The sequence below is a fragment of the Pipistrellus hanaki genome (assembly GCF_964339955.1).
Source record: "Pipistrellus hanaki genome assembly, chromosome: 4".
NCBI lineage: Eukaryota > Metazoa > Chordata > Mammalia > Chiroptera > Vespertilionidae > Pipistrellus > Pipistrellus hanaki.
Genome location: NC_140506.1, coordinates 26,339,620 through 26,361,415, shown reverse-complemented (window position 1 = coordinate 26,361,415; position 21,796 = coordinate 26,339,620). Strand labels below are relative to the sequence as shown.

General features: G+C 37.2%; 1 protein-coding gene and 1 pseudogene across 9 annotated transcripts in view; both read left to right on the top strand.

The window, feature by feature from the left end:
- PDE4D (phosphodiesterase 4D) overlaps nucleotides 1–21,796 on the top strand; it is a 1,156,670-nt gene that overhangs the window by 1,064,587 nt on the left and 70,287 nt on the right. The window lies entirely within an intron of this gene.
- Nucleotides 757–20,416, top strand: LOC311621017 (beclin-2-like; annotated as a pseudogene). Its single transcript has 3 exons — nucleotides 757–772; nucleotides 17,726–17,795; nucleotides 19,288–20,416. The product of its transcript is annotated as a beclin-2-like (transcript).

Sequence of the window (21,796 nt, the reverse complement as noted above, 5' to 3'; positions counted from 1 at the left end):
GGATCACCTCCTAAAATGTTTTATTTATATACAGTGGTGCACCCCCAGCTATAAATAAGTGTGGCTTGCTATGTTCTATATTTTTGAGAGATTATTAGGTGACTCAGGTGGGGCAGTGGCAAAGTAGGGCTGAGAGAAGAGGATCAATGGAGCCACTAGAAGCAGGGAGGGAGACCAGTTTAGGAGAGTATTCAAGTGTTCTAAGCATGACTTTGTGAAAGAAAAATTGGCATCTTACCGTATACTGAGTGTTATGGAAAATGACGAAGGTATAGACCATCATCTCAAAGAGCTTAAGATGTAAAATAAGTAACACATGAAAGCAGGAACCTAATAATAATAAAAACTTTGAAAAAAGCATACAGTATATGAGTTACCATCGTGGACTGTGGTTGGTTGGGAATATGGCTGGGAGGAGAGTGTGAGGAAGTGATGATCATAGTCCAAAAAGAGATAAGGGGATAAGAGCAATGGCAAAAAAAAAAAAAAAGAAAGAAAAAAAAGCCAAAAACATTCGAACTCCTTTGTATAATGGTGGACTCTATTTTCAGAATGTCAATTTTCGTAGACACCATAATAATGTGTTTGTTTGTGTGCTTAAAAAGCCACCACCGTAAAAGACCTAGAGTCCCTCATAAAGTTCAAGTACCAATTTCTCTTCATGTGTGTGGAACATTCTGCTCTCTTACAAACAGCAATATCATCACATTGTACAACACAGCTCTCATTTTCTCAGTACTTTAGTGCCCTATAAACATGTATGTCACTTGCGGTAAGTATGGTGAATCTCATTTTGTAACCAAAGAGGTTCGATGTTACAGCTTGTGAGCAGTATGACCGTAAAACCTGACGTGTGAGTCACGGGGCCTGGCCCAGGTAGTAAGATGTGTTATTATTCATGTTGGTTAGCTGAATTTCCTGGGCTAACCTCATTGGCGTTTGCTTTGTCAGTAAAAGACTGGATCTTTACTGATAGATCAGAGGTCTGAATTATGCTCCCAGTTCTCTGGCTAATTGGTTCTATAGTTTGGGGGAAACCTTTTCATCTTTCTGCTCTGAGTTTCTCTGACTGCTAGGGATAACTAAATGCCCTCAACACATTTGTTTAGTTAGCAACCAATATAATTAAGTTTACTAAATGGATCTCAATTATATATACTGGGTGGTATTTATCTAGCCAACAGACTGCATTTCTCCACCTCCTGTAAAGATAGGTGTAGCTAACGAAATGAAAGCAGAGGGCGCTTCTACCTACAGGCACTCCCTTTTACCCTGCTACTCTTCCTGCAGTTTTGTTGTTCATGGGATGGCTGGAGTACCAGTGGCCATCTTGCTACTCAGAATGGCCTTGAGAATGCAAAGCATATCTAAATAACCCTGGAGAGAAAGATAATAGGAGCCTAGGTCTCCAGTGAAAACAGTGTCATTATTCCACTCATGGCCTATCTCTGGATTTTTCTTAATATGAGAAAAATAAATCTCTTATTGAAGCCACTACTAGCTGCCTAATGCAATTTCTAGCTAATGTATTGGCATCAGGTTGTCTTTTTATATCTTTTAAACAGAATTCACAACATTTCTAAAATTAACTATTGAGCTTATGAATAATACTAGAGGCCCAGCACACAAAATTCATGCATGGGGCGGGGGGTGGGGGGGTGAGCAGGGAGTGTCCCTCAGTCCAGCCTGCACCCTCTACAATTTGGGATCTCTCTCACAATCCAGGACTGCTGGTTCCCAACTGCTTGCCTACCTGCCTTCCTGATTGCCCCTAACTGCTTCTGCCTGCCAGCCTGATCACCCCTAACCACTCCCCTGCCAGCCTAATTGATGCCTAATTACTCCCCTGCCAGCCTGATTGCCCCTAACTTCCCTTTCCTGCAGGCCTAGTCACCCCTAACTGCCCTCCCCTGCAGGCCTGGTCCCCCCCCTCCCGCAACTGCTCTCCCCTGCAGCCCTGATCCCCCCCACCACCAACTTGCCCTTTCCTGCAGGCCCAGTAACCCCCAACTTCCCTCCTCTGCTGGCCCTCCCTTGCAGGCCTGGTCCCTCCCAACTGCCCTCCTCTGCTGGTTATCTTGTGGCAGCCATCTTGTGTCCACATGGGAGCAGCCATCATGTGTGTTGGAGTGACAGTCAATTTGTATTAGATAGGATGTGAAGAATTGCCAATGTTTTATTAGAAATTGGGGGAGCGAGAATTGAGGGAAATTTATTAATCAGGGATACCACAGAATCTTAAAAATATTGGAAATAGTTGGGTGTTTGGGGATCTAAAAGCACTTTTGATCTTAGTAGCACAGTTCACATTTTATAATAGGATGGAAACCTCTCTTATGTCAGTACACCTGTGCTTTGATCTCCTTGTCTGTCATTGCAATGTAATTATGAGGATCACTGGGTCGTTCTCTTCCTAAGTTGTTTTTTGCCTAATTTTCTGGGATAGGAAAGGGATCCTAAAAAAAATGAGACACGAGGCTTGTAATTGACCTTCCTTGAATGTAGTCCCATCTGGAATATTTTTATCGGCAAACATTTATCAGTGTATTTGACTTTTAAGCAGATTCTTCTCCTCTTGTCTATAAAACAAAAAGGCAAACGCTAAAAAGGAACCATGTGAGTGTTCCTGGGTGGTTTTATACATGCTCAATGGAAACAAAAATTACATTCAAGAAAAAAGTTTTTTTCTAAGATAATTTTGATTATTATTTTTTTTTTCAGTTTTGCTTCAATGAGTCTCTTTTTCAGATTTGCAGGTTATGGTGTTCTGCAGTGATTATGATTCGTTTTGATTTGTTTGCATGTATGTTTAGAGTGAAGATAATAGGAGTGGAGACAGTGAAACCTACTGAGCAGACACTTCAAAAATGTATTACAGCCCTATTGGTGTGTTAAGCACAGCACCAGTCAGATATTTCAGAGTATACTTTTCTAGAGTGCAGGAACTATTTTTAGGAAAGCAAACGTTGCTGAGGTTAAATAAAAGTACTAACAGGACACATTACTAGTCAAAATACATAACTCCAGCAGTCTTACAAATGTGTATTCTTGGCTATCAGAAGATCTGTTTCATTTGCACATATCTGAATGTTTTCCTGTTAGGGTTGGTTTTGCTTGTTAACTTGCATGTGTCAATAATTACTACCCTTCTCATTTGCCAGTTCCATATCTACTTTCAAAAAGAGAAATTTTCTTTCTGAAGTTTCTTTTTACGTTTTTACCTTCCATTGACTAAAATATTTCTCTTCACTGATAGACAACTCTGTTTCTCCCATTACCTTGAGAATACTCCTCAGTCAAATTAAAGGTTAGAATTTGACATTGTGGAATATAATAGTGAAGAGTATTAAACACCCTTAAGCAGCTGTTACCCACTTGTTTTCCCACTTGGTAAAATGCCCAGTTTAGTTCCTCATCCTTACTCTCTCCATCCCCTCCCATTCAGCAGTTTCCTCTATAAGAGCCCCTACCACTAACTCCCACACAGATTGCCCTTCTCCATCCTATCTAATAAAGAGAGAATATGCTAATTGACCATCACTCCATCGCAAAGATGGCTGCATCCACAGCTGAGGCCAAGTTCCCATAGGGAGCTTTAACAAGCAAACAACAGGGACCAGAGGCTATGCCATCCCCCATCCCCGTGGGACTTGATAGGGGAATCTCAGGCCGAGGCTTCCACCTGGCAGGGCTTGACAGAGGACCTTAAGACATGCCCCCCTGCCCTGGTCTGGGCTGGGGGACCTCAGGCCATGCCCCCCATCCTGGTGACAGGCCAGGGAACCTGAGCCTATGCCCCCTCCCCGGCAGGGCTTGACAGGGGTATGCAGCAGGGTCTGGGTCTCATGCAATTTTGAGGTGCATGTGTGTGGGTGGGTGCTTGACTCTGGGTCCCGTGGTATGCCCCAGACTCTGACAGGAGGAAGGTTTTCATATACATTTTACTAATTTTCTTTCATCTCTGACACTTCTATTATAAAGGGCAAATAGCAATATTAAATTATTTCCTCTAATTAATCCCCTTTTAATGTTCATGACTTTTGTGCACCGGTTCACTAGTCTTGAATAAAAACACTACATGTTCTCACCCCTCCCCCCGACCTTGGTTTCTTCTACAGTAACCAGCACAGTGTTTTGTACATGGTACACAATTAAAAAATATTTCTGAAATTAACAAAGAATGTTTGAGGGAAATAAGAAGCAATCTATCCTCATCAGGAATGCCTTGAGCCTATTCAACAGTTTAGTCTGAATTCTGTTTCAGTTTCAGGAAACTCTCCTTACTTTAAGTAATAATGTTTATTATAATTATTTATACTTACTAATCTATTAGTATCAGTTTTAGCCAATTATAAATTTTGGCTTGGAGAATTTGGGAGGAAAAAAACACCCCTGAATGTTATAACCAGTTCAGCATATTTTATATGTAGTGAACAAAATATTTTTCCCACCCGGTAGTTGAAGTAATGCTAGGAGAACTCGAGAATAGACATGTGGTATCAGATGGAAGCAGTTACCCAAATTAACTCCTAATCTGGTAGCTAGAAATAATGAGAGGGTACAATAGAAATGTTCAAAGAAAGTTTTCTTGGCAAACATTACTATTTAATTATCTTATTTCTGAAAGAACTATAGGTCCACTGTTACCTAAGTTTATCCTTTAGCCGTTTAATATAGTAATAGCCCCAGTGTAAGAGAAGGGAGTCAGTTACTGTGATAAACTGGATCCTTTGTAAAAGAATACTGAAATACCAAGAAGGACCTTTTTCCCCCCTTGGTTTATTTTATTGTTGTTATTCCATTCTGTTTAGGTAAGAATTTGCATAAAAACTATCCATTATGAGATTGTTAATGAAATGTTTCCATTGTAGTTCAATAAACATAAATTTAAAAAAATACTTTTACAGGATAGTTGAATGTTGGGTCATTAGTTAATAGCAAAAGGTCACTCTTGGTTATGTTTTTAATGACTTGCAAAATTGGGTGTACATATATAAACAAGTCCAAGCAAAACTGAATTCAGGATGAATATTTGGCTTTCATATCTTGCTGCATACTGCCCACTGAACTGTTTCTTCAGAGGTGTAGATGTAAGAAAAACATAGTACACTCTTTCAGATGCACAAAATCTGGCAAACTTCATAACTGTGCTCAGCCTCTTGATACTATGACTTAATGATGTGAGCAAAACAGAAATCATTGTCTCAGGGGCTTCAAACTCTTGGACTAGTTATAAGAGTACCCCTCATTTATTCCTGTTTGTCTATGTTTAGTTTCAAAGTTGAGGATAGAATCTACCTTTTAAGATTTCCTCTTCAGGAACCTTTCCTATATACTACTCAGGCTCCAACAGTCCATCATTTGAACCCTCTGTTATCTCAGGCATGGGTTAACAGCAATTGAATTCTAGGTTACAAATGTATTTGCTCAACATTTTACAGGCAGCATTCCATAGTTTTATAACATTGATGGCATCCTGATATCTGTTCAAAACCTATGTTTCTTTGTGTAAAAAAAAAAAAAAAAAAAAAAATGTGAACTCTTAATCACCAATGTTTCTACATTTCATGATCAATTTTTTGCTCTAGGTCTTGGCTCCAGATATCTGGGTCCTTTAATTCTGGGGTTCTTTTCTTTTGTTAAGCCATCAGTAATATTTCTTTCTCCATTTTCTCTCCTGCTCTTCCTGAGGTTCCTGTTAGTCAAAAGTTGGACCTCCTAGATCAGATCCTTTCATTTCCTCACTTCTCCCCTCCCCACTTTTTTTGTTTTGTTTTGTTTTTGTTGTTGTTTTATTCTACCTTCTAGATTTCTTCAAATTTATTTTCTAATCTTCCTATTAAAATTTTCACTTGAGCCATATATTTTTTCTAATTTCAGTACTCTCTTGTTCTCTGGTTATCTTTTTAATAGTAACTATTCTCATGTCCAGAATACATTATCTTTCCAGGGGTACAAATGATAGTTCCTTGGAGTATTTCCTTTATCTTTCTGTTTCATGTGGATTTCTTTATTCAGTTTATACGGTCTGCTAATTCTAGTCTCTCTTCTTTATTCTGGTGAATTTCCTCAAGAGATTGTCCATTCTTATTTAAAAGTGAGACACACACCCATACTCAAGGACAATACCAATGATGACAACAATGAATATATTATCAAGCCCTAGCCAATTTGGCTCAGTGGATAGAGCATTGGCCCATGGACTGAAGGGTGTGGGTTCGATTCTGGTCAAGGGCACATACCTTGGCTACAGGCTCGATCCCTGGTCCTGGACAGGGCGTATGCAGGAGGCAACCAATTGATGTGTCTTTATCACATCGATGTTTCTCTGTGTCTCTCTTTCTCCCTTTCTCTCTCTCTAAATATCAATGGGTAAAAAAATATCCTCCAGTGAGGATTAACAAAAAATAAAGTAAATACACCATCAAAGTACTGTAAACATGGGTGACTTATCAACTGTAGGGTTTTGTTATAGCATTATTGGTAGGTTAGTTGATTTATTCTTTGGCAAGTTCTCCAATAACATTATGATAAGATCCTCTAATTCCTGTGTGGGAGATAGCCATATATCTGCTAGTATTTGGGGAGCATGGCATATAACAAGGTTGGGAGTATTACTAGAAACTCCTCAGTTAAGCATCTATTTTCAGCCTTGGGCCTCACTTGGTTTGCCACAGTGCCTGATGTCCTCAGTTTGAAGTGTCTCTAGTTTATTTTCTTTAGAAACGAAAGATTCAGTCTCCAGCATAAGAGGGAAATTGTTTATTGGGATCCAAAGTCTCCATGTAATCTTAATATACTTTCAGCCTCTCACTAAAATCCTTCCTTCCTTAGTTATGCCTGTTAAGCAAAACGTCTTTCTGGGTTTGGCAGAATACATTAGTTCACTTTATCTTCGAAATTGCTCTCTGTAATCCTTTTCTCCATTGTGCTAGGGCAGTTTATAATGCTCCATCTACTCCCTGATTTCTAAAAGTCAATTGAAATCTCTCCTCCCCCGTTATCTATGCCTTGGTGGACTTGTTTGTTTTTATTCCTTTAATTTAATGTCGGAGAGGTTTCAGAAGGAGGAAGAGATAAGCATGTATCACTTCATAGTTGAACAGGAAGGTGGCCTGGAAGAGCACTTGTAGTAGAAAAAAAGATGGGATAAGACAAGTTGGGTAAAAGATCAGCAAGATTCTAGAAGATGCTAATCATAATAATAGCTAATATTTAGAGAGTGCTCATTATGTGCCTGGAGCTTTGCAGAGTTCTTTACATGGGATATTTATTTTTGTCCTGGTAAGAACACTAGGAAGGAAGTACTGAGGCAAAGAGAGGTAATATGACTTGTCTAAGTTAGTGATTGGTAGAGCTGGAACTTACATCCAGACCTAACTTCAGAGACCATCCTCTCAACCATCAAACTATTCTGCCTCCTATAAATTGCTTAAAGAGGGGTTTTAGTGTCTGCATGATGAAGTAACCACTTAAGCTAAAACTGACCTTAAAGAGGGATTTTAAATGAAAGTATATATTTAAAAATTATTTTATGTGTCTGTGATTTAGGAGGCTTTCACCAAAACTATTAATTGGCCTATTTAATAATGTCATAATGAATTTAAAATTCTTTCAGGTTTGAAGAGTATTAAGAGAATCTACTTCAGATGACTAGATGCCTCTATAGTACTTTGTGAGACTTAGGTACTCATCCTATATAATAAAAGCATAGTATGCAAATTGTCCCCTCAACAGGCAGTTTTCCAGGAGTTTGACCAGGGAGCGGGGAAGGGCCAGGGGAAGGGAGGGAGTACCCAGTCGGCAGCCGGCAACCACTAGGAACCCTACCAGTGCATGAATTTTGTGTACTGAGCCTCTAGTCATTGTATAATTCTATAGAATTCTCTTCTACCATTTTGTAATATAAATGTACTCCTTGTAACTATGGTTTAAATTATATCCAGAAATATGGATGCTGTGCCTATACAACATCAAACATCTGGATGAAAAGAATTCCCAGCCAAAGCTTGTTAAAAAGAGATTCATAAGCAAAGTATGCTTTTGAATTATGAAAACAGATTCATGTCCAACATCTTGAAAAACTCTCACATGTATGTTTATGTTTCAAACATGGCTTAGAGATCATTAAAAGTAAAATTCAATTAAGTGTGCTCTGTTGTCTTTGCCATCAATTTCAATTAAACCAGACATGCTTGGCAGTTTCAGAGAGAAAAGTCTTCAGTTCTTTTCCTTGCTAACATTTTGCTATTGGGACTTTGTGATTTTTTTCTCAATAAGGGCATATTATTAAGAAGATTCTTGATGTTAAACCTCTTAATTATCTACCAGGTGCTCTTCATCAGCACTTATATAGACAAAATAGAAGTAAAAGATTCAACATAATTTTTTTAGACTGTAAAATTTTTGTGAACTTCCAAGAAGCCACAAGTGCTCAGGTTTTTGGTGTATGTTTTTAAATATACTTTATTTTTTAGAGCAGTTTTAGGTCAACAGTAGAATTGAGCAAAAAGTAGAGATTTCCCAAATGTCCCTCCCTGCACACGTGTATATTCTCCCCATTATCCAGAGTGATATATTTGTTACAATTGATGAACCTATATTGACACATCATTTTCACTCAAAGTCCATAGTTTACATTAAGGCTCACACTTAGATTTAGAGAAATGTATAACAACATGTATCCACCAAAAATGTTGTCTTTTTTAGCACAGAGTATAATTTTTATTAAAAAGTTTTTATGTTGACACTATTGTAGATGTCCCCCATTTTCCCCACCTTTGCCCACCTTCACCAACCTGCAAATTCCCCTTCCTTTGTCTGATGGCCACTTCTTTATTGACCTGGAACCAAGCTAAGCACAGAACTCAGATTTTCTGACTCCTAGGCCAGTGGCTGGCAAACTCATTAGTCAACAGAGCCAAATATCAACAGTGCAACAATTGACATTTCTTTTGAGAGCAGAAAACCAACTTCTGCGCATGGACCACGAAGTTTCAATTGCACTGTACGTGCGCACCTGCACATGGTATTTTGTGGAAGAGCCACACTCAAGGGGCCAAAGAGCCACATGTGATTCATGAGCCGTAGTTTGCCAACTACTGTCCTAGGCTAATGCCAGATGCACTAGAAATAGTGTCAACTATTCTAGGCATAAAACATAAGCCGTGTTCATTGTGAGATCCTTAATAACTAATAATTAAAATATGAAAAAGAAAGATATATCATGAAATTGTTTATGCTCTTTAAAATGGTTCTGATAATTTTTAACAATTTTATTGTATTCTTACAGTTTTACTCCTTCCTGAAACCTTTTTAACTCTGCTTATTCTGTAATTCTCAATGCTCTTAAACTGATCAGAAAATAATTATATTACTTTCAAATGTCCATGCTTCATGCTCTCTTGCTTCCCACTCTCCTCCCTCCTAATCCCTCCCTGAGGTTTAGCAATAATGCATGCAGCTTAACATGATTAGTAGGAGTCTGAACATTCAGTGCCCATGTCTCACCTTGTCTCTACCTTCACATGGACATTCTAAAAAGACTCTCCTTTTCAGACTCTTAAATAACGTGTTGTAAAGAGAAAATCTTAAATGCATAACACTTTTTAGTTTATAAAGGACTCCTCCTCGTAGGTTATTAAGGATGCAAGAACAATGAAACTCAAGATAAAATGACATCCTTAAATTCACTCCACTATTATTTGGCAAATTTAACAGCCTGGTTTTATAGCAATCATTCCACTTCTCCTTCTGAGGGAAGCATAATATAATTGTACAAAGTACAGACTGTCTGTGTTTGAATTTCAGCTCCACATTAAACAGCTAAGTTACCTTGGACAAGTTACAGATGCTCCCTGGGCCTCAGTTTCCCCAGCAACAAAAAGAATATAATAAAAATTATTGCGAGGATTCAGTGAATTGATACATATAAAAGTGCTCAAAACTGAGTTTATCCAATATAAATGCTTAATAAATCTTAGCTCTGTTACTTTTCTTTTCAGAATCAGAAAGCAATAACATGTTTATCCAGAAGTAATGAGATAGAATTGCCAGAACTAAAAAGTGATTTTGTAGTTAGCCCTTTCAGTCTAGATCAATTGCTTTAATTTCTTCTTTTTTAAATATAGAAATAAATAATCCCTAAAAATAATCTTTAATATTGTAAAACTAACATAATGATTAAAACTCAATGAAAATTAGTCTATTTATCTTGATGGAATAAGTATTGCCCTGAGAATTAAGCTGAAAACCTGGAATCAAACATGACGTTCTGTTTCTTTTCTGAACTCATAATTCTGCCCTCCAGTCCACTTAGCACATTTATGACAAAAAAGCTATAAATTGCTTAAAGTCTAGCACATGGGGTTCCCACACAGCAGGATCCTCTGAGAGAAGTATGCATTAATAGGCACTCCTAAAGGCAAAATTAGACTATCCAACCAATACATATTGAACCTCTACAATGGCCTAAGAACTGTGAGGAGCAGAATAGATATTATGGTGAATTACTCTATTCTTTTGAAGAAAAGACTTACAAAACTGAACAATGAGAGAGAGAGAAGAGGCTGGCTGACACAATAATGAAGTGCTCTGTAGGGGTCAGTACAATGTTTTATGCATATTTGTGTTCACTCAAACTGACAGATAAATGATTATCAGTGAGTGAATGAATGAATGAATTTCAAAGAAGAAGGAAAGGTAAATGTACATGGAAGTCACTGATCTCTTCAATAAGCAAGTATTAAGTGCCAAAGACTTATACTAGGCTTGAAAACTAGAAAATGGATTAAGACCTAAATTTCAAGAACTCAGAAGCTAAGGACATTAAACAGAAAGATAGTCAATTATATCACAGCATGCTGTTGGTGCACACAAACCATTCCAAAAGTAGAAAAGACGAAAAAAAATCAGATATTCTCCCAGTGATGAAAATCCTGGAACGGGGACTTTGAGGATGAGAAGTTAGCTAGAGCAGGAAAGGTATATATTGTTAAAGGTCAGTGTTGAAGCAAATATTGCGGTGCGGAAGGCACAAGAGAGTCCCAAACAGGTTGCAGTATGTACTATAAGTCTATTAAAGAATGTGAAGTCAGTAGGGGAGTGCGAAGGTACAGAAAAAATAATTTAAAGATAAATTACTTCACCTGAAGAGTGATTCAAGTTCTCAATTGAAAAGGTTCACTCACTCTGTCCAACAGGGGTAAAAAATACATACTGTTTATATACTGATGAAATTTCAGAATTTCAAAGATAAAAAAAATTGATATTAAAAGCTTCTAGAAAACAAAAAGGGATCTTTCAAAGGTAACGGGGGACAGACCAGGCAATGTTTCAAAGTTCTAAGGAAGATTACTTAGAACCCAAAATCGATAGTCAAACTATCAACAAACTAATGACTTACTTAAACACATAAAGGTTCAAGTTCACGAAATTTACCCCCTATAGATGCTTCATAATGAAAATAAAACTATTTTGAAGATATCAAGGAAAAAAATATACAGAAGATGCAGCAAGTACTAAGATGCCAGTACTGAAACTAACCCAGGTGTTTTATGAAAATGAGTTCCATGATAATAACAGTGTCCTAGACCTAGAAAACAGGCAGCCTAAATTAGAATCTTCACAGGGTTCTAAGAATGTAGATATCATAATTAAACTTGCATAATTAAAAATCTTTTAATATTGTAGGGCAAAAATAATTGAAAAAAATGTTTTAATTTACCTTTAAAATATTGTTTTCCCATCCAGCACAAATTCTTGGAAACAGTCAAACTTCATGCTTTTTCCTCATTGTTCTATAGACAATAAATTCCTAATAAAAACAACCAATAATTTGAATATTGTTTACTTAAAGTCAATCTATTCCTTTTTTATTAGAAATGTAGAACACACAAACTTCTTGGAATGTTAACGAGGAATTTTGTTATTATTCTCCTCACAATGGTCAATAGTATCAAACCATGATTTTATTTTTAAGATTTTTACCTAAAGAATTATATTTGAAATAAGATTGTGTATTTATGTACTACCCCCTTCATATTAATAGTAAAGATCTTGAATTGCAGTGACATTCAAGTATATAGTATAAGATTGCACAGAAAATTGGAAAAGCTTCACGTTTCCTATTTGTGAATCTGACTTTCATGCCTGTCAAGATTGGTACATATTCAAGTTTGTTTTCAATTAACTTCAAAGAAGATCAAAACCAAGGAGCATCTGTATAATTGCTCTCACAGGGTAGCTGTTTGGGGCCCCTGTTTTACCCTGCAGCCCTTTTGCTAAGGAGAAAACTACATTTATTTTTTTTTTTCTTTCAGTTAAGTACTTGCTCCCGCTATATTTTTATTTTGCTTTGTTTTACAACTTTAAATAGTGAGTGGCAAGAAACAATATGAAGATGTTGTGAAATGGAGAGATACACTCAGTCACCATCTGGTGAGCATTCTGGAGAATGGAGACAAATACCACACAATAAAGAAGTGAAGTCATTTTGCAGGAAGTTTGGCTTTGAAGATTAATTGAGGACTGGGAGCAGGACATATTATGGTGGTCAGTTCAGCATAATTCTTGTGGTTTTTAGTAGATTGTAGATGGCTTACCCTGGAAGGGCTGTAGAGATCAAGTTTAGAAATACGTAAACTGAGGCACACAGCATTCCAGTAGCATTTCCACAACATTTATTTGAGCCACATGTCAGGATCCACATTCCAAATGTGCAACTGCTGGCTTACAGAATTTATAGTGACACATTCTGAGGTCATGCAGGAAATGCACCAGAATGAAGCACTAGAAATTAGGTCAGTAGCTTGAGACAACGCAGTCTCCTCGCAGTCTTAGGCTTCTCTGACCAGACTGAGATCATTAGATAGCAAATCCACTTTCCTTATTTGATTTCTGTGTGTACATATGACTGTAGCATCCTTTTTCCATGTAGCATGTTTTCAGCTGAGCTTTAAACTATACAGATAAAAGCCACCGCCTACTTTAGCCAATAGTTCTCAGTGTTGCTTCTTTATAGGAATGAATTTTTTCCCTTGGTATTTCCAACTCTTTAGGGTATCAGGTCAATGAGATGAGACCCAGTTATGCTTTAAAAATTGAATGCAGGCATATATGTGTAGAAATGTATTAGAAAAAAATATCAATTTTTATATTAATGAGCATTGGGTTGTAGAATTATATGTGCTTTTTCTTCATTTTTTTAACTTTTTTTGTATTTCTTAAGATATCTACCATGAGATTTATTTTAATATATAGTTTTATTACAATACATTAGTAATAGATAATTATTTTCATGTCATAAAATAATTAAAGCATTAAGAATATGGAAAACTTCTTCCTGCTCCTTTAGATTTGTTCTCCTTGCAATTAACCACTTGGCAATGAATATAATTTGGTGTATATCCTTTCTTAATTTTAACTGGATATTGATATATTAGAATTACAGGAAATTTTTTATCTAAAGTGACATACTACACATGTTATTCTGTGACTGACTTTTGTATATAATATGTTTTAGAGATTATTTTATTCAGCACATATAAATCTATACCAGTATTCTTAAAGTGCAGCATAGTATGTATTTCAAATTTTATATTTTATTGTTTTTCTATTTATGACTTTTTTATATTACAAACTAGTGCAGTGAACATGGAAGTGCATGCTTGTTTATGTATTCCATTGATTTTTAGATGGGTGGATTAGTTATAAAGAGGGAAAGAAAGACAGCAAGCAGGGAGATAGACATAGAGAAGAAGAGTTTAAAGGAGGTAGAATCCGATTATTCTGAAGGACAGAATGTTCATCCTCTGTCTCATTCCACCTCACAAAAAACTCAGGTGCTCATTCAGGCCCAGCCAGCGTGGCTCAGTGGTTGAGGATTGACCTATGAACCTAGAGGTCATGGTTTGATTCCCAATCAGGGCACATGCCTGGGTTGTGAGTTTGAGCCCCAGTGTGGGCATGCAGGAGGCAGCCTCTCAATGAGTCTTTCTTATCATTGATGATTTTCTCTCTCTCTCTCTCTCCTTTCCCATCTGAAAGCAATAACAATATATTTTTTTAAAGAGAGAAGGATTAAAAATATATATATGTCATTCAGGAAATAGAAACTCCGCTATAAAATAGAGCTTTTTTTAGGAATTCGGGGGCTCCTAAGAAAAAGTTTGGATAAAAATCCACACTACTAATACGGTTTTTGCCTTGATGTTTTTGGGGGAGAAAGAATGACTCCTCTGATCTACAGCCAGAAGGTTGCTCAATGAGGGGAGGGAAGGGCGGGGCAGCTGCCTGATGGGTGTGAAGTACAGGCTCTTGTCCTGGAGTCGCCTGTCCTAGACCTGCGGCTGGAACAGCTGACTGATCATACCTGCACGGTAGCCCTCAGGTGTATTTGAGAAAAGAAAAATGTTGGGAACTCTTGCCAAATCTTGAAAATCAGCTGTCAGTCTTACGCACGTATAATATGGTGTAACTGGTTCAGATGCCTACAAAGCCCTTGCATAATTCAAAACAAGTTTGAGGAAATTGGGGGGAATTTTTTTTTCCCCTTGGAAAGCTTAGTAACAGAAAAGAATTTTTTTTAATTTATTGGGGTGATGTTGGCTAATAACATTATATAAGTTTCAAGTATGCAATTCTATAATACATCACCTATCTATTGCATTATGTGCTCACCATCCAAAGTCTAGTCTCCCTTCATCACCATATAATTGACCCACTTGACCCTCTTCACTTTCCTTCAACCCTAGAAACAAATTTCTAAAAGTCATGGTTGCATTGACTCTACCTTAGGGACAAACTCTTAATGTATAATTGAAAAAAGAAAATAATTGAAGCAATATTAGTCATCATTTTGTTAAATAGTTACTCTATGCAGACAGTTTGCTAAGAGCTTTACTCGTAATGCTTTTTTAATACTCAGAAGAACCCTATAAAAGTTATCAAACTTTACAAATAAGAACCTTGAGACTAAAGAGATTAAGTAACTTGACCAGTTGTCACATTGCGTATACATAGCAGAGCTAGAATCTGAACCCAAGTTTTTGCATACTTAAAATTTTAGCTCTTAACCCCACACTAGAATGAACTTTAGTTTTTAATCATATGTTTTTATATTGGTAGCAATTCCAGCAAGAATAAGAAGTATTCCATGTTATATATATAGTAGATTAATACTCTGGGAAACATTATTGCTTTGAATGATGGTATCTTTTATAAAATATCAAAATGCTACATTATAGGTAAGACCATACAGCAGTAAGAAATATATGGTTTTTGCTTTTACTTGTGTCAATCATGCTATCTTGTTTGAGCTTTTCAAGAGGGGAGTGACGCAGTGGAGATAAGCCGAGCAGATTACTTGGTACGTGTTATCCTGAAATCTGAGTTATTTGACATTTTTTAAGGCTAAGCATTGATTGAGCTCTGTGAACATAAATTGGCAAGAAAAAGTAATACCATCTGCTCAATAACAACTCGTTGCTCTTAGCAAAGAGCATTTGTTTCAACTTGAGAGTTATAATCATATTATCAAACTTGCTAATTGCATGAACTGAATATAAATTGTCAGACTCATAGAGGTGTATATTTATGGTCACCAGGAGCTCCTCCATTTTCATATTTTTATTGTTGATGGAGTTAGCTTTTTTTCTGTTTTTCTTGCTGCCATTGGAGACTTCAAACAGTCTAACTAGTATTTTCTGTAATTATGTAGCAATATTCTCAAAGCAATGGCTTACACAGAGTGCAAATCAGGGACTTTTTAAATCTGATTTTTAAAATATTTTTCATCTAGAGTTAAACTCCAGTGTTTTCTTAATGAGAATAAGTTTTTCTTTATTTGCCAAGAGGCTCCACTTACAGCTGGAGAAATGGGTTGTTTTCCTACTTAAAAACATCAGTATAAAGTATGTACTGTACAAAATATAAATTACTGATGGAAAAATGGCCATTTTTGTTTACCAGGGGATTCTGTTTGATTGACTTAGGGGAGCTGTAGTGTTGTCTCTTTGTCCTTCCTTCTGGTTTATTCCAGGAATTCTCAGGTGATTGCTCAAGAGCTTCAAAGTAAAGCACAATTATTGAAAGTGCTTTCTAGAAGGATTTTACAGCAACAGAAAATAGAAAAGTGGAGAAATAAATTACCTCATTAGTATAGAATGACATTTTAGGATAAATCACATAGAAAAATAGTATTTTTTCCCCTCTCTTCCTTCCTTCCACTCTCTAAAAAAAAAAAAAAGAAAATCAATGGAGAGAAATCCTCGGGTAAGAATTAACACAACAAAACACACACATAAAAAGCAGCATATTGGTGTTCACTCTTTGATGTGTGCTCTCTTTGGAGCATGCCCAAACCCTTCTCTTAGACACAGACTTTAAAAATAAAGAAAAAAGAAAGAAAGAAAGAAACTGGGGACCTCCAGGGACTTTTAACAAGGGAAGCAGTGGGCCACAAAACCCCTGAACCTATCTCCATGCCCCCTTTCTCTGACTTTTCCGGAGAGCTGAAGCAGCCCTACTTAGCTCTTTCCTGTTGCTTCTTTTACCCTAAGCCCTTCCATGTTTCACTGTACCCAGCTTTAATATATGTACTCTCAAAGTAAAATTTTAAAATGCAGTATATTAATAAATATATATTTACTTGATTGAAAAAGTAAACAAGATTTGACAGTGAGGGGTTTTTTTTATAATATATTTTATTGATTTTGTACAGAGAGGAAGGGAGAGAGATAGAGAGCTAGAAACATCGATGAGAGTCATTGATCAGCTGCCTCTTGCACACCCCCTACTGGGGATATGCCCACAGCCAAGGTACATGCCCTTGACCGGAATCGAACCCGGGTCCCTTCAGTCCCCAAGCCGACGCTCTATCCATTGAGCCAAACTGGTCTTGGCGAGAGTGTGTTTTATCTGCAACAATTGTGCATACCAATAATTTGGAAGTTAAAAACTGATGGACTCTCTATTCATAAGGCATCAAGGTGACTAAAGAATAGTTTTGTGTAATCTCAAATACTGAATAATAAGCATACCCACTATTTAAAAGAGTAAACTAAAATGGAAAAAGAAATGAAAGTTGAAAAGGGAGAGGTTTTAAATAATATAATCCAAAATATAATGACTTTTTCAAAAGAATAAATTTGATCATTTAAACTAAGCCAAAATAAGAATAGTCATAAATCACATGTGATGTATTCTTTTCCATCTTATTTTCCCCATTAGGGGGTTCCTGTTTATAGATAAAATTCCATTTCTCCCATCCGATGCCCATAATAGACAGACATAATTAAGATAATGTGCTTTATCTGTAGACCTCAGAATCCTTAATAAAGTACATCAAAGGAACTTCTAGGAATAGATTAGAATGAAATCCTAATTGTGTCCCCTAGATCTTCTGATCAGTTCTTTTCATACTTGCTCTTAGGAAAGTAGTCTGTATGTGTAGTGAGAAGTAAGGAACTGTGTGATATAAAAAATGCTCTAAAAGAAGTCATGCCTTAGTCCTTAGTCCTGGTTCTTCCACTAAGAATGGAATCTTGACAACTTATAACTTCTCTACGACTGATTTCAAATCTGTAAAATTCAGTGGATTGGGCTGGACTCTCTTTAAAATCCTGCTCAGTTTCAACTTTTTGTATTCTCCACCTTCAACAACCCCCAAGATTTTTCATCATTCCCTAAAAAAATCTGCAACACTTTGCACATTGTCTTTTTTCAGCCTGGGATGCATTTGTCAAAACGCATTCTATCAAAAACCACCATTCATCATTCAAGATCCGCCTCAAATGGTAGCTCATTAGCTCTGAAGACTTCCCCAATTCCTCGTAACTCATAGGTCAAGTGAGTTGTTTTCAGCATTGTGTCTCTGATATAGATCAGCTCTCATTGTTTTATGGTTATTTATGAATCTGTTTTCTCCAGAAAATCCTTTAAGGGACTCAGACCCTTGGAATGTGTACTCTCAGGGAGATGGTGCTTCACATATATCAATTGTTCAATGGAAGTTTATTAAGTTAATATAAAGATCAATATCTGCCTGTCACAAGTTCACAGCCTACTATCGATAATTAAAGATTGTTCTTTTTGTGGTTCTAAATATATGTATCAATATATTGGTAAACAATTCAGAGTATGTTTCAATGCATCTCCATCTAAGCATTTTGTGACTTGGGTACATTCTAAACCACAGGAACCACAGATAATGCAGTAGGATTTGAAATCAATCATCCTTATAGATATTGCAGGTCAGTGATAAATACACTAACAAAGAAAAAGGTCGGGCAAATAAGTAAGGAAAACACTAAGGTATCATAGTTAAATTGTCAGAGATATGTTCAGCAATTCATAAAAGAAGATAAATAAATGACAAGTTAGAACATTAAAAAAAAAACATTGCTTTTGGCTAATGATAGAGCTATTCACACATTCATGGAACATCTCTACAGAAAACCATAAAATAAAAGTTTTAAAGCTTAAAACACAATGACAAAGAAAATGGGAAAGGAATACCAACAATAGAATTCTGGAAGCTGGAAAACAAATAGACAAATGCCCCAGAGGTCAGTTAAAGTTGAATTCTATGTTAGCATTGGGGAAAGCCAAAAAAATTACTGCATGACTAGTGCAAAACAACCCAAAGACTCATAAAGACCTTAAAAAGAGGGATAAAAATGAAAACTTTTTAAGAAGCTGTTAGAGCTACAGATCCTATTTTATGTTCTGTAGAGCAGTGTGACTGTCCCTCATTCACCCCAACAAGACACTTGACATTTATACTCTGAAGGGCATAAAACAGTCTATAGACCAAGGGACAGCAGTTACAGGTGAAGACTGAGGTGCAATGCTGAAATGGACCACTTTTTTTGAGGACATATCCAGGGAAATAGAGAAAAAAGATGGACAACTAGAAAACAGAAGTAAATGAGAAAATTAGAGGGCCAATTCAAAAAATCTAACATCCAAATAATAGAAATTCTGGAAAGAAAACTGTAGGAGGAAATAATTTATATAATATAAATTATATAAATTATTCCAAGGATCATCATCAGGTCATACACAAAGGATCAAAAATCAAAAGGACATCAGACTAGGAAAAAATTTACATCAAAGATGAAAGTCAAGACCCCCACCATGTTCTCCATCCGCTTCATTTTCCAGCCCCTGAAGCTGGCTCAGTCCACAGGACCTCAGGCCTTGACACTTAGCCAAGAAACTGCAGCTTCAAAGCTCCTCTCAGCCATGGGGGATCCAGGAGAACCCCAGATGAGGCTCTACCACCAGGGTGGAGATGGATGTTGAAAAACTACAAGATGGTGCCTCTATCAGGATTCTCCCTGGCCAATGGCAAGATGTCCAGGTACAGTTCCAGCCACTTTATCCTGCTTGGAAAGTTGGGCTCTGGGAGAACTCTCAATAACATCCAAAAGGTCAATAAGGGCATTTTTGACATGCTTTCTGGTAAGGAAGTTCTGGACCACCTCCTGTGAAGGTCTGTACTGACACTTTTGGAGCAGCTGGACACTCAACTCACTACCTCAGAGTCTGACAGTCAGAACTACACATGCTATTTGGAGAATAAGTAAGGATGAGAGGGAGACACTACAGGAATTACTGAAGCATGTGGAGCTGGAGGAAGAGAGGCTGGTCCAGGAGCTGAGGGAAGTGAATAAGAACTGAGAAAGAGCAGCTGTGGCTCTGGAGGCAGCCTCGGCAGAGACTGAAATGCAGGACCAGCAGGAAAGGCAGGACCACAGGAACTACAGTAAACTGCAATGGCAACAATTGGAACTTCATGACGAACTGAGAAGCACAGAGAACTGGCTGGGGTATGCCCAGACCCAGCTAGCTCGGCTAGAGAAAACTAACGCCTTCAGTTCAATGTTTGAGATTTGCCAAGATGGCCCTTTGGCTGTCATCAATGACTTCAGATTGGGCTGCCTCCTCACTGTCCCCATGTGCTGGAATGAGATGAACTCAGCCCGGGGGCAGACAGCATTGCTGCCCCTGGCCATGTCTAGCATAGTTGGTCAGGAATTTCAGAGGTATTGACTCATCCCTTGCGGAAACCACTCCTATCTGAAGTCCTTAACCGAAGGCCCCACGGAACTACCCAGGTTCTGTACCAGGGGGCCGACTGCTCTCTTGTCTAACAAGTTTGACCAGGCGACAATGGCTTTCTGGGACTGCATGAAGTTCAAGGAAGAAACAGAGAAAGGCAAACCAGGTCTCTGCATGCCCTAAGGAACCATGTGGAGAAAGGCCTGATAGAAGAGCCTGGAGCCAGTGTGAATTCTAGTCCATCGGAACCCACCTGAACACGGAGGAGCAGTGGACAAAGGCACTCAAGCTCATGCTTGCAAATCTTAAGTGGAGTCTCGCTTAGGTGTGCTTAAGGTATTGTCAAAAATAACTTTTTTTTCTATGTGGGATAGGGATATCTTTATTCTTTAAAATATTTTACTTGTGAAAAATGTATCAGATCAATTGTAAAGCTGAAGAATATAACTGGTTTATAATTTTAATAATAAATAACCGCACTGATATCAATTTAAGAGGAATGAAAGTATTGCCCAAAGCAAACCAAAGCCATTGCTGACTTCCCCAGCAAAACTTTGCCTCCCTTGTACCTTCTCTTTCCTTCTTCACCATCTGGACAAACAAATTCAAAGTGACAGCAAAGATTAAATTAAATTGCAAGGTGATGGGATGAAAGGTTGTAGAGGGAAATAACTGAAGGTGGAGATAAGAAGAGAGGAGTAGTAAAAAGAAAGGTGGAGATCTTCAAATTTTTTTATGAGAAAATAAAAGTAATTGGCCACTGGTGTATGTAGTAGAACTTGTAGAGGGGGAATATTCTAAGATTTTTAAGTTTTTGCTGTGATGTATAAAGTCTACCCTCTCCCCCTCCATCTCTGAGAAACTCTAATAAATTTCTACACAGTCTTCAATGAAAATATCATAAGGACATCAGATTTCTTAAGATTCACATTGAATACAATTGAGCAATGCCTTTTACATTTTGAAGGAAAATGATTCTCAACCAAGAATTACATACTCAGCCAAACTATTAATCAGGACTGAGTATAGAATAAAGACACTTTCAAAGATACATAGCCTCAAAAAATTTGTCTCTGATGCATACTTACTCAGGAAGCTACTGGAAATATGCTCAACAAAACAAGGGAGTAAACATCCCAAAGTGACAGCTCTACAACAAATCTAGGGAATAACCAATCCTGATTAGAAGAGGCTCTAGGGAGATATTTCTTCAAGAAACTGAATTTGATAAAATTCTTAATGTATTTAACTCATACATAAAGGAGATCTTTCAGGACACAAGAATTTTCAACTATAAGGAAAACAATCATGGCTCAATGGTTGAGCATTGACCTATGAACCAGAAGGTCATGGTTCGATTCCCAATCAGGGCATATGTCCAGGTTGTGGGCTGGATCCCCAATGTAAGGCATGCAGGTAGAAGCTGATCAATGATTCTCTCTCATCATTGATGTTTCTATATCTCTCTCCCTCCCTTTCCCTTCCTCTCTGAAATCAATAAAAATATAATAAATAAATAAATAAAAATCTTGTGAAGAAAATAAGAAGTAATTGACATCTGTTACATAGTGTGGTTGCTTAGTGTTTCATTAGTCCTACTAATATAAACACAATAACTCTAATTTAATTACAACATATATCTGAAGAACTGAAGATAGTAGGTGTGAATGGATCAGAAGCTAAGTTGTCATCTTCTGCAATAATCAATATCTAAAATAAAATATTAGAAAGT